This window comes from Alnus glutinosa, chromosome 7 (genome assembly GCF_958979055.1).
Source record: "Alnus glutinosa chromosome 7, dhAlnGlut1.1, whole genome shotgun sequence".
Classification (NCBI taxonomy): Eukaryota; Viridiplantae; Streptophyta; class Magnoliopsida; order Fagales; family Betulaceae; genus Alnus; species Alnus glutinosa.
Genome location: NC_084892.1, coordinates 12,547,880 through 12,565,502, shown reverse-complemented (window position 1 = coordinate 12,565,502; position 17,623 = coordinate 12,547,880). Strand labels below are relative to the sequence as shown.

Genomic DNA, 17,623 nt, shown 5'->3' with positions numbered 1-17,623 from the left:
TGGGACGCTAAATTGTACTCCATTACAATCCTTTTCCCTGCGGGGTTCCCCAAACCATTGTCCCTGTCGGTAATTGTCACCACTTCGAATTGAGTGTTGCCATCCAGATTTGTACCTAACATATTAATTATTTCGAACTGAATATTAGCTACAAAACATATATATATATATATATATATATATATATATATATATATATATATATTGGTATTTTTATAAAAATATATATATATACTTACTGATCATCTGGATCTGGTCGGCGCACATTTGAAATGAATCAAATGTGTCGTACGAATCATGCTGCTAGTACTGGAACATATATGGATCTTGGAGTACTGGTCGGTACCCTGTCTCTGTGTGCAGAGGGTTGCTAGATCCCGACCCCTGGGTCATAGACTACCTAGGCTGGCGTGTGGGAGGAGCTATTGTGTGTTTTCCCCTGAAACTCATTGTAACCTGCGAAACACACCCAAATTAATATACTTATTTATACATTAATGGATGGAATATACACCACTATATATATATATATATGAATGACTCACATATATAACAATGAGATATATTCGTTTTTTCCAATGCACAGAATAATTATTACCATTTACAAATGATGTAATAATTAGTTAACAAATTACCAATCAATTTAGAAATAATTAACATATTCGGGAACATTAAAATTAATGTGAACTTTATAAGTTTTCAAATTTTATTGAATCACATACTCTTGGGTCGGATCTAATTCGGGTAGGACGTGGTTGAAGTCAACCTACGGATCATGGTCATTGCTACTGGTCAATAGGACCGGCTCGCACTCGTAGTAGTTGGCACATGCATCATGATGCCCTTCACTATGGCCAATGTTGTATATGTTCCTAGGTTTAGTCCTTACGGTGCAAGCCTAATCTAGGTCCCTTTCATCTTCAACTTAAAATACTTGGTCAACTTGTGAAGTTAGCACGTATAGCTCATCAGCAATTAGCTCTCCCCTGTGGACAAGGTTTTTGAAGTTGACAAGCACTAGCCCATACTCATCCACCTTGTACCCTATGTCCCTCGTGGTGTTCGCCCAATCATACTTGAACATGATGTACTTGGTCCTGTCATAGTACTCGACCTCAATTATTTTTGTTAAATTCCAGTAGTACATTTCGCCATCAACGGTTGGCACACACGCCGCTGTTCTGAGTCCTCTTTCCCACATCATATTCAAGAGTATGAAACAATTTGCTATTAACAACATATTTATTATATCTGACTGCTGTCTCTTTCGACCCTCTACAATGCAAAACCAGTTTGTCACCCATTTCCTTCTTATGTCGATTGTCCAATCAACCGACCTACGAGTATTCTCGACCTCAACCTACTAGAGTGAATGTAATCAAATAAAAAAGAACACTAAGGTATCAGAATCCGCACTCATAAACTTATAGCAACATATATTCCCATGATCAATAATATTTCCCAAAGTTCTCACAATAAAATCTTAAGTATGTTTTACTTTTGCTTCAAACAGTTAATCAAAACCATCCCATGTATCCATTCTTTACACAAATCACAAAAGAAATTCAATTTAAATCAAATCATCAAGTATATCCGTAAATCACAGCAAGGTATCCAATTTAAATCAAAACATCAATTGTATCCATAGAATAAATCACAAGGAATATCCAATTTTTTTAAACAAAGGAAACCAAGCACAAATAATTTTATAAAACTATCTTAAATCATCAAATTTATCCTTGAATCACAAAAGATATTCAAGAACCATTCCACAAAATTGAATTGAAGTAAAACAATTGGAAAATCATACTCATTAAAATTGAAAAATATTACATCACATGAGTATAATGTTGCTAATCATAAGTGAGACTTCATCCTCAAGCTTAGTTGAGGGTTTAGCCTCTCATGACTAAAAATAACAAGCTAACTTTAATTAAAAACATCAAAATAAAAACTTACAAAAAGAAAACGTTGCAGAAGAACGGAGACGCACGAACTACACGAAAATTTGCTCTCTAGCTTCACACACTTTTTTCTTGAAGCTTAGAGGTCTATTTATTGGGAGAAAACAAATCCTAGAAGCCTTATAATTTTTAGTAAAATCAGAGGTTAGTCTTCTAGTTTGAGCAGGAGACTCAAAACTCAATCCAAGAAGGAAAATGATTTTAAATTCGTCCAGATTTGTGGTCTTTTATTTCAAGGTGATTTTGGCATAGCAAACATCTGAATTAGGAAAATTTTATTTCATAATGATTTGTAGTACATTTAGTTAGATTTCCAACGTCACTTGATTCATCTTAATCCGATACTTAAACTAAAAGTTATGGCCAAAATAATATGACATATGCAGAATCAGAATTCTAATCTAATCCGATTTTGACTCCAATCAGAGAAATTCCAATTTAGTCCTCTCCTTGATTTGGATGAACATAACCATATCATCTAAGTCTTCTCAAAGTGTACTTTCTTTCACCTTAAAGCTATTATTTTCTCTTAATGACCTGCAAAATACTAAAATACCAAAACTAACAAAAAATATTAGAAAATAACAAAACTGAAGGTTTAATAAATGCAAATTAAGTGGTCCATATATGTAATATTTGGCAGTCATTAGTACCCGTTGAATGAAACACAATGAATACCCAACATTTTGATAAATAAGAACCAACCAAACAATTAAATGAGCAATCTCAATCATCACATGTATCCGGAAATCACAATAGATACCCAAGAATCATCTCAATAATGGAATGGAAGTTGAACAATTAGAAATCAAAAGCCCATAAAATCAAATAGCATAAACTAACATGAAACCATTGTTGCTCTTCAATGGTAAGGCTTCATCCTCAACCTTAGTTGAGATTTTAGCCTCTCATGGCAAAAGAAAGCATAAAGAAACTACAAGATCCATTAAAAATCAAAGAAACTTACAAAATATGGGAGTTTTAGGTGAAAATCACTCAAGAAACCCTAAAAACTAGTGAAAACGACGCCCTTGGCGCATTGCCAAGTGTTTGGGGGGCGGCCTCTTTCGAGCAAAATGAGAAAGAGGGGTATTTACAGAGCTAGGCTAGGGTTTTTGTCCAGGTTAGCATAAGTGCGCTTGAGCCCCACATAAGGTGCACTCGAGTGCACTTGGGCAACGATAGGCGCTGCGCAGAGCGCACGAGTGCGACTTGCTGCTGTGCGCTCTTGTGTGCTTGAGCGCCCTTACTTGGAGTCCGATTCTTCTAACCCTTTTACGCATTTTTAATTAAAAATTTCCAATTTTCTCTCAATGACCTACAAAAACACAAAAACTAACCAAAACATTAGAAAATAACAAAGCCAAAGGTTTAACTAATGTATATTAAGGGGTCCAAATATACAATATTTGACAGTCATCAATAAGTAGGACCCAACACCGCTTCTCTTCTGATTGGAGGACCCGTCTACACATGATGCAAACCCATGTTTGTTCAGCCGGGAGATTGGTATCTTCCGGGAAGCCGTTGAATTCCCCCAAAAAGTGGCCAAAGCTTGTCCTTTAATCGTTGTCCTGGGGAGGAATTCTATATCGAATTCTCCAATTTCTATTGCCCAATTTACCAGCCTTCCGAAAATGTCTGGCCTTTGGAGTATCGTCTTTAGTGGATGTTCAGTAAGAACCCAGATTGAGTGCGCTTGAAAGTATGGTCTTAATCTTATTGGCGACACTATGAGTGCCAACGCCAATTTCTTGACTCTAGGATATCATCCTTCTACTCCTTGTAGAGCTTTGCTTGTAAAATAAATCGGTCTCAGAGTCCCCCCATCTTCTCTTAGTAAAACCGAACTCACTGTCGATGGTAATACGGCCAAATAAAGATAGAGCGGTTCCCCATCTTCTGGCTTGCTAAGTAGCAGTGGGTTCCTGAGGTATAGCTTTAGCTGGTTGAAAGCTTCCTCACATTCCTCACTCCACACAAAGGTTTTACGCAGGATTCTAAAGAACATGAGGCACTTGTACGACGCCAGGAAATAAATTTGTTCAAGGCGGCAATCCTGTCAGTGAGCTGCTGCAATTGCTTCATATTCCCGGGGGACCGCATATCTAGCACCAACTAAACCTTTTTCAGGTTGGCCTCAATGCCTCTCTGGGATACGAAAAAACCCAGGAATTTTCTCAAAGATACTCCAAAAGCGTTTTTTGCAGGATTAAGTTTCATTCCATACCTTCGAAGCATTTGGAATGTTTCCGCCTGGTCGAGGATGTGCCCGAACGCTTGTATACTTTTCACCAGCATGTCATCAACATGCACCTCCATGTTTCGCCCGATCAGTTCTCAAAACATTTGGTTCACCAAGCGTTGGTAAGTGGCTCTGGCATTCCTCAACTCGAAAGGCATTACCTTATAACAATACAGTCCCTGGTCGGTAATGAAGGCAGTCTTCTCTTGATCTACCTCGTGCATTTGTATTTGATTGTACCCGAAAAATGCATCCATGAAGCTGAGGAGCTCGTGCCCTGAAGTTGAATTTACCAGCAGGTTAATCTGTGGGAGCGAAAAGCTATTTAGCCAACACTTTGATCCGGCTCTACCCAAACTTTTCTAGTTCAGGACATGCTTTGTTGAGATTGGTGAAGTCTACGCACATTCTCCACTTGCCGTTGGACTTTTTTACCATCACAACGTTGGCTAGCCAGTCCGGATAATACATTTCCCGGATAAATCCAGCTTGTAGAATCTTTGTGACTTCCTTCGCAGTTGCTTGGTTTCTTTCCGGGGCATAGCTTATCCTTTTTTGTTTAACTGGTTGGTAGTTGGGATCCACATTCAACCTATGAATCATCACTGCCGGGTCTATTCTGGGCATATCCTGGTGGCTCCAAGCTAAAACGTCAGCATTGTTTCAGAGAAAAGCCACAAGTTCAGCTTTTACCTTCTCATTCAATTGTGTTCTTATCCTTACGATCCTTCCTAAACTATCAAGGGGGATGACTTCTAGTTTGTCGACCAGCTCCCCATACTATAATTGCTATTTATCCAAGCGACACCCTGCTCCTTGGTCCACCTTTCCCAGTGTTTCCTTCAGGGTTACGTTATAGCAATTTCGGGCCGTCCACTAATCGCCCCTGACTTCGCTGACTCCATCTTCGGTGGGGAACTTCATTTTACGGTGAGGTGTCGAAGTTATGGCTCCAAGCTAGTTGAGAACCGCTCTTTCGATAATGGTATTGTGTGCCGAGGGACTGTCTACCAGTAAGAATTTTACCATTATAGTTGCCTGGTTTGGAACCGACTTGGCCGTTAGAGGTAGCTCAATCGATCCTACCGACTACACTTGTTATCCAGTGAACCCCATCAATGGAAAGCTGACCAACGTGATCCTATCTCGGTTAATTTTTAATTTTTCAAATGCCGGCCAATACAATAGATCCATTGAGCTTCCTGTATCCACCAAAATTCAATGGACATTATGATTAGCTATTGTCAGTGTCACCACCGGGGCATCACTGTGAGGCCAGATGATTCCTTCATAATCTTGGTCTGAGAAACCTATCTATTAGTATTTTATGTTGGCTACATTTCTGGATGACAAAAACACTTTATGTAATGGATGCATTTTAACAGGATGATATGCTTTTATTCAGAGTCTTCATGTAATATGGATAGTGTTCTTTTCAAGTCATGATCACAAGTTTATAGAAGATGTCCATGAAGATTCCATGCAGTTTTCAAGTCAGAACAGCCAGTTCCTGCGCAACCGTCCGGAAGGGCCTTTGAAGGCGTCTGGACGCCCCGCAGTGTCTAGACGCTTCAGCATTGAAGACGTCCGGACGTCAGGGCAACACCGTCCGGACGCTAGGTCAAGCTTCTCTAATTTCTACACGGAGTTGGATTTCAGTCGACACTATTTGGGAAGTTTCTGCAAGACATCTGGACGACGTGGCAACACATTTGGACCCGGTCCAGCATTCCAGAATATTCCAGGTTTCCTTTACAAGGGTGGAAAGGAGTTACAGCGAAGATCATCCGGACGCTCTGCCAAGCCGTCCGGACGTGGACTTGTTATTGAAAGAAATTGCGCTAATCTGGAAGGTAGTCGCAAAAGACCGTTCAGACGCTCCGCAGCCAGAGTCTGATTCTGAGCAAAATTAGGTTTTGTTTAAGCCTATATATAGAGGGCTCTAGGCTTGTTAATTGTAAGAATTCAGTATAGAATTCTATAGTGCTTAGAGAGGTGTTTAGGGAGAATTGAAGATTCGCTAGCTCTCAAGCCGTTGCCGGTGTGTGCTCAACAGTTCGTGTGAAGTCTATCTTAGGGGTCGGCCCTAAGGTAAAGGAATCCATCAAAGACTCCTTCAAGTAGGAGACTTGGTTGGGAAGCGTTCACGATAGGCTTCGTGTTATAGTTAAGGGTATGACTACTGCAATGAGTTTTGTGAGTACGAGTGCTTTGTAACTTGCTTTGTCTTTGGATAGTGGAATTCTTGGGTTTGACTGCCCCAGAGTCATTTTTCTCTTTACAGAGTTTCCACTTTGTCAACAAATATCTTGTCTCATTAATTTTTCGCATTTAAGATATTTTGTTGCACACGAACTTACACTTGGTTATTTAGAAGTCAATATTTATTTTCACTATCGTCAGGGACCGCTTTCTCCAGATTTTCAGAGGCCATTCTATGTTGTATATTTATGGGACCTTTGCTTGCTAGGCATAGGCCTTCCTTGATGTTTGGGAGTCGCCTCCTCTCGTAAATCCTCCAACGATAGTCCAGATTTCAGCGACTACCTCCTAATTCTTTGGTTCATGCAGACGTTGGCTTTGGCTCCTTGATCATCGATTTTCTCTTGCCCGTTCCCTGAATCCTGGGCGACCCTCTTCCCAGCCCCTATCATGGTGCCGAGGGTGCTCTTGGGGATGGTTTTCCCAGGGCCATGTATTCCTCGGCGGGAATTCTCGAGCAACAAATTGCTGGGGATCTCGTGGTTGTTCTCCAGATTGTCCGCTTGTATACTGGGCCTTCTGTTCCCCCACAAAATGAATCAACTTTCCATTAGCATCCTCAGGTTTGTACACCCTTCAGTAGTATGACCTACTGTCGCATGGTATTCGCAGTATTTATCCTGGTTATGAGGGGGGAGTTCCCATTATTTTCGGAGGCTGACGGAACTCGGGATCATTTTTTATTACAGCAAGAACCTTGGCTGCTCTGGCATTAATGGGGGTGAAGTTACAATCTGCGAACTTCTTGACCAGTTTTGGTTCCAGTACACCAGTTTTCTTCAATTCCTTTTTCCTCTCTGGGTTTGATTCTTGAGGCCTCCGTGCGCTGACCATAGCTTTAAGGGTTTCGTCTTGGTTCATAAATTTGTCCACTATATTCATCAATCCTTGTAGGGTATCTGGTTGCTTTGTGGCCAACTTCTTCATCAATGGTTCCTCGGGGGACAGCCCTTGATAGAGGGCTGCATAAATCATATCGTCAGTTGGATCTTCAACGGCCATCTTTTATAGGTTAAAGCGAGCCACAAAATCTTGAAGGGTTTCTCCACTCCTTTGTTGTAATGTAAGTAAGTACCCCAAGGGCTTCCTGCGTGTCCGACCTATCATGAACTACCTCAAGAACTCTCTTACCAACTCTTCAAATGAGTCGATCGATCCCAGAGGGAGCCTTCGGAACCAATCCTGAGCATTTCCCGTTAGAGTTAACGGGAAGGTCCGGCAAGCAACTGCATCCGGGGTACCTTAAAGGTCGAGATGGACCTAAAAGTTCTCTAGATGTTCGACAGGATCTCCAGTTCCCGCATAGCTCTGAATCTGCGGGACTTTAAACTTTTTGGGCAGGCGACATTCGATTACTCGTTGTGTGTACGGGGTATTGGGTTCAGCCAAGAGTCTGTCCACGGTAGCAGATTTGACTTGTCCTTTCTGTCGATCTCTCGGGCCATGCTGGCGCATTGCCTCTCCAGGTTAGCGATTTTCCGGTTCAATCTTTATTGTCGTCTTTAGAGCCCATCCTTCCATTAGCCCCAGAATCTTGTAATTCCGATGGCTGTTATCCTTGTGGTGATCACCGCGAGGGTTGTTGTTTCAGCTGTTCGCCTTGCTATTGAGTTCTTTGTGATTGATCTCTGCTTGAAACTGTCCGGGGGCTTGGAGCAGCAATTCAGCATTTTGTTGCATTAGGAAAGCTATTTGGGCCTCCAGTGCCACCATCTGGTTGCGTCATGCGTCATGCGTCATTTTGGGGCGCGACATGCTAAGGTGGATCGTTTTGACCGCCTAAAAGTGGATTAGGCTGAGGCAGATTGTTCTGATTGTTTAGAGGTGGGTTTGTCTAGGCCATTGGGTCCGGCACTTGCCTTCTCTGCCCGGTGATTCTGCCGTTGGTGTGAGTGGCCACGGTCATTCCGGATACTTTTATAAGAACAAAGAAACTCGTTCCCACAGACGGCGCCAAACTGCTGGTACAGTTTTCGGGGTGGTGACACGTTAGCTCTTGATTGGGCCCAATCTACAATCTGATTTCCTGCAAAATAGCAAAGACATGCCGGTGGTTTTTCGGTGTAGCCTCCTTCGAAGATTAAGTTAGTTTTAGAGTCTTTTTCTGAGAGTATTCCCCTTCTTTTTCATACATGATTATGAATCGTATTTATAGACTCCTTTGCTTGGGTATGTTCCTTCATCCCTAAGGAACGCTTCTCTCGTCGTCATCATTGTATTGTACCCGTGCGAGCCTTTTTGCTATCACTTCTCTGTGTATGCCCAGAGTCCCATCTGTGACAGGGTTACCTGTTACTGAGGCCATATAAGGGCGGCACCTTTCCTGCGTTGCTACTGTCCTTTCATTCTTTGTAGGCGCCGATATTTTCTCTGACAAGAGGTCATCACATCATTCTCCCTTTTAAGTTCCCCTATGCTCGTGCCCTTTCTAGAGAGTTTGGATGGCCCTTTAATCATACTATGGGTTGGGCCTTTTGTTTTCTAGCCGAGTCTGGGCCTTCTAATTCGAGGCCCGTGGGCTTGTACTTCCCTAAGAAGGGCTTGGCCCAATGCTTTCTTGAAATGGGCTTGTACTATCGAGAATATTGCCAACATAGTCGAACTTGAACCACAAGGCCACAATTTGTCAAAATCACTGCCTATAGTGTCTACTAAGTAATTCACAAAGTTATTATGGATGAAACCAAAACAGAATACATAATTACACAAAGCTATTCTGGCAGTAGCAATTTAACATATTTCATTACCCAAACCCAAATTTGTCAATAAAAATCAAGAAAAAGATACATATATTGGCAAATTAGAAAATAGACTTTCAACAAAGTTGGACCATGTTCACAAACTAACTATTTAGTCCATAAAATAGACTTTCAACAAAATATATTCCACAAATTACATCAAACACATGTTAAAATATTTAGCCATCTTATATGATAATGACAGTACGTTTTTCAGTGATTTCCATTTGACGTGAACGAAAATATGTTTTTTTTTCGTTGGAGACATGTTACTTGTATCCATACTCATAATTTTCCTGTCCTCTCTCGATTGCTTAATCTCAAATATTTTTTTACTAAGAAGGATGGGTATTTAGGAGTCTCGGGCAGATGCCATCCCGGGACTCAAATGATGAATCAGCGGTTTGTTATATGCACCTAGTCCAGTCTCGAATATTCCGGAATCGCGCCCTGTCCCTGAAAATCCGGGATGAACATTAATCCTGGATTTGCCTCTGTGAATCTCGCCTTGAGATTATTAAGGGAAGTATCCCAGGTTGGAAGGTGGGCAATTCCAGGTTAGGATTTGATTATGGCGGCGCTCCTAGATCAAAGGAGAAGAAAGAGACAAAACCCTAAAGCATTGAAGGTATTGATCCCTCAACATATAAATGGCCCAAGAGCTCAGGTAAGAGAAGGAGATCACATTTGTTACACTTGCCCATACTATACACTCAGACTGATTTAAGCATCGGTGGATAAGAGCATCAGAAATGAGCGAGCTGTTCCCGGCTATATCTGAAGCTGTACCAACAATATATATATAAACAATTAATTTAAATATAATACTTAATTGGAAATTTGATTATTATTTAATAAAAAAATTAAAAATAAATTAGTACATAAATTTGACTACATGCCTAAAACCATTCAATGATGGGAAATTAAAAAAAAAAAAAACAAAAAAAAAAGAGGTAAATTTTTCACTCTTTCTTTTTACCGTACACCTAAAAAAAAAAGAAGCTAATTTTTCACTCGATCCCTTTTGTCTTCAGTCGCGGGGGGCTGGAGGATACAACAAAACGATGATGAAGGGGAATATTAATTCTAGCTTCTTTCTAGGTGCGTTGCTGAGCCTTGTGCTGGTGATCTGTGAACTGGGGCACTGCTCCGGTGAAGAACCCGTCATAAAGATGAAGCTTGGAGCCTGGAGGGGTTCACGACCGTAAGGGCTCTCAGAACAGCGCCGAGATCGACAATCTCGCACGCTTCGCTGTCCAAGAACATAACAATAAAGAGGTCTGTCTTTTTTCTCTACCCTTTAATTTCTTGTTTTCTTTGGTTGTTTGTGTCGTCGGATTTAATGGGTGTTCCTGTATGTATTGGATTAGATTAAATGCTTCCTTTTGTGGGTTTCTTGGTTGGTTCCTGTATCTTATTTATTTATTTATTTATTTTTGTTTAAATTTTCCTCTTATTTTGGTTTGTATAGAATATGGTTTCCAATTTTTGTTCTTGCAAAAATAGCGTGATTCCTGCTTAGGTGTGGATGAATCATCTAAAATTACTTGATTTGTTATCTATCTCGTGGTTTCATAAGTTTCTATTATGAATTGCACAATTCCGAATTTACTCAAATAAAGCAACCTTGATATTAGATCTTTGATACAAAATTCAGCCAAATCCATTATATCTTTGGTTATTTGTCTTGCTCATCAATTTGCTTAGTAAAAAATATGTAAATAATAACCTTGGAAAATTCATAAATAGAGTCCTTTTCTTTTTGGGCTATCTTTATGTACATTTGTGATTGATATATTGTGCAGAATACCAACCTTGAGTTTACCAGGGTTTTGAAAGCCAAAGAACAGGTGGTTGCTGGTAAGTTATACCATCTTACTCTGGAAGCGATTGATGCTGGTAAGAAGAAAATATACGAAGCTAAAGTCTGGGTGAAGCCATGGATGAACTTCAAGCAGTTGCAGGAATTTAGGTATGCCCCTGATGTCCCTTCCTTTACCCCATCAGACCTGGGTGCTAAACCTGGTAATTGACTACTTCAATCTGTTCCTATATTTCTGTGTCACACTTACTCTGTGTTTTTTCTTCCCCCCTTGTAAGTTGTGGTTATATGTGAAGTATCTATAATTGACACAGTTACGAGTGCATGACGTAGGTATTGGTATCTATAAAATTGCTTTGCTTAAGTCTATAGTATAGGGTGTTTCGGAATTACCAGTTTATACTGTAGAATGTTGTAACAGTACCGTTAGATGCAGCATATAGTTAGCCGTCTATTCTGTTAAGATTCCAATTATATTCTGTTTGTATTTCCGTTAGCTCTGTTTAGATGTTGTTAGCTGATGGTTAGGCGGGTATGAGGTTAGGCTCTATAAAAGGGAAGCTAGATGAGAGGGAGAGGCATCGAAATTGATTGTAATCCTTTGGATTGTTTGGAGGTTCCTTGGCCCCTCGAAGTGCCAAGAACATGGAGAGTAGCGATCTCGAATTTTGCTATTTCAATACAGATTTACATTTCCTTTGATCTTCCATTCATCTCTCTTTCTATTTTCTTCTATAATTCTCATTAAACACCTAAACAGTCAATTTGATTGTCCCTCAGCAAATTTTTTTTTACAATTCTCCAATGGATCTTTACAACTTTGATGGTTTGAATCTTTCGGCTTGGCTGTTCCAACTTCACCAATGTTTCATTTACTACAATACTCCCAACGATTTGCATAAATACATGTTCGCCTCATATCACATGGAAGGCGAAGCTCTCGATTGGTTGGTAACAATGGAACGGAGTGGAGTATTTACAATGGATGCCGATTGGGATAATTTCGTGCGACTAATTCACCTTCGATTCAGACAACGGCAAGAATTCATTGGCGTACCTAAAAAGTTAGAAGAATTTTCTGGTGAAGCACTTTCAGAAGCAACCAAGGAGCACACCGATGAAGAAATCCTCAAAAAATTCAATGAGGAAGACGATGAGATAAGAGTCGGTGAAGCCAAATCCACAATTATTCCAGAATCAGATCTGGGTGAAGACCCAAACCACACCATAATTCCCAATCCAGATCCGGAGGAAGCTCAGGAACTCACAAAAATTACAGCAATAGATTCGGCTAAAGGCGACTATCCTCTGTTCGACGTAACTCCTCCACAAATTTCTAAAATTCTCGAGGTGCAGCAACTTTCAGATTGGAGGGGGATGGATTATCAAATTCCAGATCGATATGCAGAGCACTTGTTTGATGCAAATTCTGTTGACTCTGGGAATGGAAAACACAATCCGCGCTGGGCTGAGATTTTGGAATGGGTAGCACCGCAACAACGTGGAGGCTATACAGTACCAAGGGTGAACATTATGGCCAATTCACATGGTGCGTACCTTTATGTCTCATTATTCGTATTGGAATGGGGTGGATTTCCGGGTCTGGAAGCACAAATGGCGGTGGAAACACGTGTCTGCCGAGGATGACGCAGTCACTGGAAGGGATGCAGACTCTGCTGAGAAGGCGCTGCAAGTTGCTGCAGAGTTCCAACAAGAAACTGCAAAAGCGCAGCAAACCGGTTGTCTGAGGGGCTGAGTAAGCTGGCCAGGGACTCGGACAGGATTTGGTGGTTGGTCGGCCAGCAGGGTTCGGGGAAAGGAGTGGCTGAGGTGGATATCCAGCCGTTTTGTGGACAACTCAGACCCTTGCAAGAAGAACAGAGAGCTGCATAGGGTCGAGCTGCCGCGTAGCATCAAGGGGATGACTCATTCTAATAGAGTGAACCAGCTGGCAGAAACTTTTTTGTTAGACTTTGACAAGTGGCTTGCTGTAATGGAATCCTTGCTTTTCATAAGCTTTGGAGATATTGTGCGTGAGATGGTTGGAAACAGCTTTGATCTATGGCAAAAGGACTCCTTTTCTGCGGCCGAGGAGATTCAAGAATCTGCCGATGCAATGGAATCAACATACAGGACATGGGTAAGAGAGAGGAGACAAACTCTATCACCAGAGGATTTGGATGAACTCCGTAGGGAGTTGCAAACTGCTTTAGGTACTGCCAAATGGCAGTTGGAAGAGTTTGTGAGGGCTGTCAGGTTGAGCTATGGACATCGTGGCAATGACAATACAACAGCTAGGCATAGACAATTTATTGATGCCATTGAAAACCAAATATTGCGTTGTTGTGTCGCGGAGGGAGGGTTGCGTTTTGTGGAATTGGATGTGACTGACGTGAAGGACTCCAAGTCCACGTGGAAGCACCATACTACAAGTTGGCTCAATGTGGAGGCTAGCTGCATTTCTTTCACTCCACCGTTGATTGAATGGGAGAAGACAGTAGTGAAGAACCTGTGGAGATTCAGCTCTTTCGTTGACAACTCTGATCCTGGCAGAGCAGACGCAGCAACAAAGCATCAAGGAATGAGGACCAGCTGTAGAAGAACGTGGAAGCCGCCGTGGTGTCCAGCTAGTTACTACGTGGCAGTTGAAGATTTCTTGTCCCTTATAGCAACCCTTCTACATGGCTTTCGTTTGACAATTTTGCTACATGTCAAAAAAGGAATCCAGTGGCGTTTGTGGCATTTAGCTGGAGTTCACACAAAGGCTACTGCTCTCTTGCTCACGACTTGAAGAACAGCAGGCGGCAATATTTTTTTTAGGACGGCCAGGAATGCTGTTTCAAGGAATTAAACCTGTTACAACAAGTTAATGGGAATTACATGTATTACGTGAAATGGAAGTTTTTACACCAGGTTTTTTGCCATGCGCTCCAGGTGCTTGCCACTCTGGCAATGTTTTGGGCTCTAGGAATCGGGCACTCTTGTTCACTTCCATCTGCTGCAGCGCTTTACTGGGTCCTGAAAGATGGACTTGGACGGCTTAGTAGGTGTATCTACACTGCTGGCTTAGCATCTGCTTTTGATATCAATTTGAAGAGAGTTAAGTCCTCGACGTCTGTTATGTTCAGTTTGAGCATTGGAGTGGAGTTGCTAACTCCTGCATTTCCAACGGTACTTCTTGCTTCTTGCATCTGTTGCTAACATTGCCAAACAAATAAGCCTGGCATCCTACTTAGCCACTAATACAGCTATTCATCGGAGCTTTGCCATAGCTGATAACCTTGGTGAAGTTTCTGCAACGGCACAGATCCATACAGGTTTACCTTTTATCATGTCCTGCACCGTAGCTGCCAACTGATGCTGGGAGTGAGCCAGAAGTCCAGGGGATTGGCAAATACTGGGTTACTTTCTCATTCAACTAGCACCTTGAGGGCAAGGTGCTTAAAAGGGGTGGGTAATGTAACAGTACCGTTAGATGCAGCATATAGTTAGCCGTCTATTCTGTTAAGATTCCAATTATATTCTGTTTGTATTTCTGTTAGCTCTGTTTAGATGTTGTTAGCTGATGGTTAGGCGGGTATGAGGTTAGGCTCTATAAAAGGGAAGCTAGATGAGAGGGAGAGGCATCGAAATTGATTGTAATCCTTTGGATTGTTTGGAGGTTCCTTGGCCCCTCAAAGTGCCAAGAACATGGAGAGCAGCGACCTCGAATTCTGCTATTTCAATACAGATTTACATTTCCTTTGATCTTCCATTCATCTCTCTTTCCATTTTCTTCTATAAATCTCATTAAACACCTAAACAGTCAATTTGACTGTTACAAATGTAGCAGTCTTATGTTGTAAGGCCCTTCTACGATTTCTTCAGTTACATAGTATCTATTAACTTTGCTATGGCAAAAACGACAGCTATACATCTGCACTGTAATTTGAGTAATAACCGTGTTCAAAGTAGATGGTGGTTGTTACAACTGTTATGACCAACCCTATATCACATTGGATAGGGAGAGAATTCAGAGAAACAATCAGTAAAGACACAAAGCCAATTTCTGTAGATTGTTCTGTGTGAACTATATCAAATTCAGATTGTATGAAGTGTGCTGTTTCAGTTGTATTGCATAGTAGAAGATCCATTAGAGTTCTTTCACCACTGTTATGCAGTCCAAAGATTTGTTTGAACTCCAAAGTGGTGGTGAATGGTGGCATTTTTTCTTCCTTCTTTTATGTATATATTTTTTCTTGTTCTTAATCTTAGTTTATTTATTAAATAGGTTTAGCGAAGGGATTCAGTTTGATTAAGTTTTATTAAGTTCCTTGTACCCTCCCCTTGAGGCCAATTGCATCATAAAAAAAAGTTCCTTAATTCAGTTTTGACGCTATGCTATTGGCTTTTTGTTGGTTATTTGTATCTCTGCCGCATACCAGTTCCATATCAGTTGTGGTCAAACTATAGGGGATACAATATATTTTACTTTTATTTTATTTATTTTTATTTTATTATTTTTTTAAAAAAAAAGTTATTTGGGCTATTTACTCTGTTACAAAGATATTGTAAGAAGTGTGTTGGCTTGATGTGCTTTACAAAAGCTTCTCTACTTCATATTCCATGCTTGTTTAACTTAACATAAGATCAAGTTGTGCCTTAACCCTACAATCATCTGTATCCAAGATCTTATACTGCCATTGGTTTTGCCTTGACTCCTTCAAATATAGCATCTGAAGCCATTTTTCTTTTAATATTTTCTAAAGTTGTACTCTGAGTAGTGTTTAACTTGGACCTCTACATAAATCAATCAGATGGCCATGAGCCAGGATGGCAGGCAGTGCCAACTCATGATCCTGGGGTTCAAGATGCAGCAAATCATGCTGTTAAGTCCATCCAGCAGAGGTCCAACTCGTTGTACCCCTATGAGCTTCTAGAGATCCTTCTAGCTAAGGCCAAGGTTGCCATTCTGTATTAGTCTATATCTAATCTTGATTTCTTCCAATATACAGGTGGGGTTGAGTTCCTCCCGTCCCTGTCGTTCTATTCATTCCTCACTCTATACTGAGTCCTATTTTAAAATTTCTGAACTCTAATTTTTGACTGAAGGAATTTGTGTTGGTTAAATTTAGGTCTTTTAAGATCTGGGATCCAAATTTAGTACTGAAGAAATTTGCTTTTGTTGAAATGTAGGTCATGAAAGATTATGCCAAATTCGATTTGCTCCTGAAGCTGAGAAGGGGAAATAAAGAAGAGAAGTTCAGGGTTGAAGTCAATATGAATATTGAAGGAAAGTTCTTTCTTGGTCAGTTTGAACAAGATCACTCCTGAATTCAGCATCCATCTTATGTGTCAAATAAAATGTGGAGTTATGCTGCCATAAAATGCTTTGGGAACTTAGCCTATGATGTGTATATGTGTGAATTGTAGTCCTTTCTGACTTTTTTCTTTTTTGTTTTGGGAGGACCTTTCTGACCTTTTAATCTACATAGATATGGTTTTATAGGTTGGCTTGTTTGATACGATGTGAATATGCTTTTTGATTACACGTATTTGGTATTTTATATATGCGACTTCCAGTGGTCTTTTCTTCAAGTTTGGGTTTGTAAGCATATATTAAATTTCATTTATCTGTTGAGCAAGAGTGAAAATACACCCAAAAAAGCCTAGAATGTTCGACTAGACGAGGATATTGGAAATCGTGATGCAAGTAATTAACAGACATTGTATGCTTTCTATGATTTTCATGCTTCATTTCAATGTATATGAAGGTGTATTTTTATTTTTTTATTTTTTCTTTTTTAAGAAGCTATACTAGGAGTTGTAAATTTCTTTATCCCATCTATCTGACTTCAATGTGGAGGTGTTTACTCATTTAGAAAATTCAGTGGATTTCGTGTTTTATGGTAAAGCCATAGGGAGTGAAATGTATTTTACTGAGTTATTTGTGCTATTACTCTCTTAAAAAGAAATTGAAAAAAATGTGTTGGCTTGATGTGGGTTGATGTGCTTCATTTCATATTCATGTGGCACCCTGCTCTTATTTCTTGGAGATTAAGATTAACTGGCTGCATTATGTGGAAATTTAGATGCAGATTTGTATTTGTCTGCTGCTGTAAGCATTGACAAGATGTTTGTAATGTCTTCTTACCTTTTCGTCTTTGAGTGTAATCCTTGTTTCAAGAGTTTGAACTTAGAACCTCTTATTTTGTGAGTCATACGTCATAGTTCAGTCTAGCAAGCATATAAATGGGAGTCTTGATGTACAGGAGACTGTAAACCGTCCCCTTATCCCCTCTTTTTATTAAACAAGTGACTTTTAATGCAAAAGTGTCCTTTGACATCAAATGACACTTTTGCATTAAAAGTCACTCGTTTAATAAAAAGAGGAGGTTGGTAGATGGTTTTCCGTCCCCTGTATGTCAGGACTTCTTCTCAAGTGATTGTCTAAATTCTTTAAAGATATCATATAAGTCATGCATCCAACACTGTACTCAATATATCATTTTAATCTTTCACACAAAAATATCTTCACTCTTGTGAATCAAGGATTTTTTTTTTTTTTTTTTTCAAAGATCGTTCAAGTATTTTACAATGAATAATTTTATTT

The 17,623-nt window shown here is 40.2% G+C and overlaps 1 pseudogene; it reads left to right on the top strand.

Annotated features, from left to right (window-relative positions):
* Positions 1 to 10,238: 10,238 nt before the first annotated feature.
* On the top strand, positions 10,239 to 16,608 carry LOC133872724 (cysteine proteinase inhibitor 12-like; annotated as a pseudogene).
* The last annotated feature ends 1,015 nt before the right edge of the window (positions 16,609 to 17,623 follow it).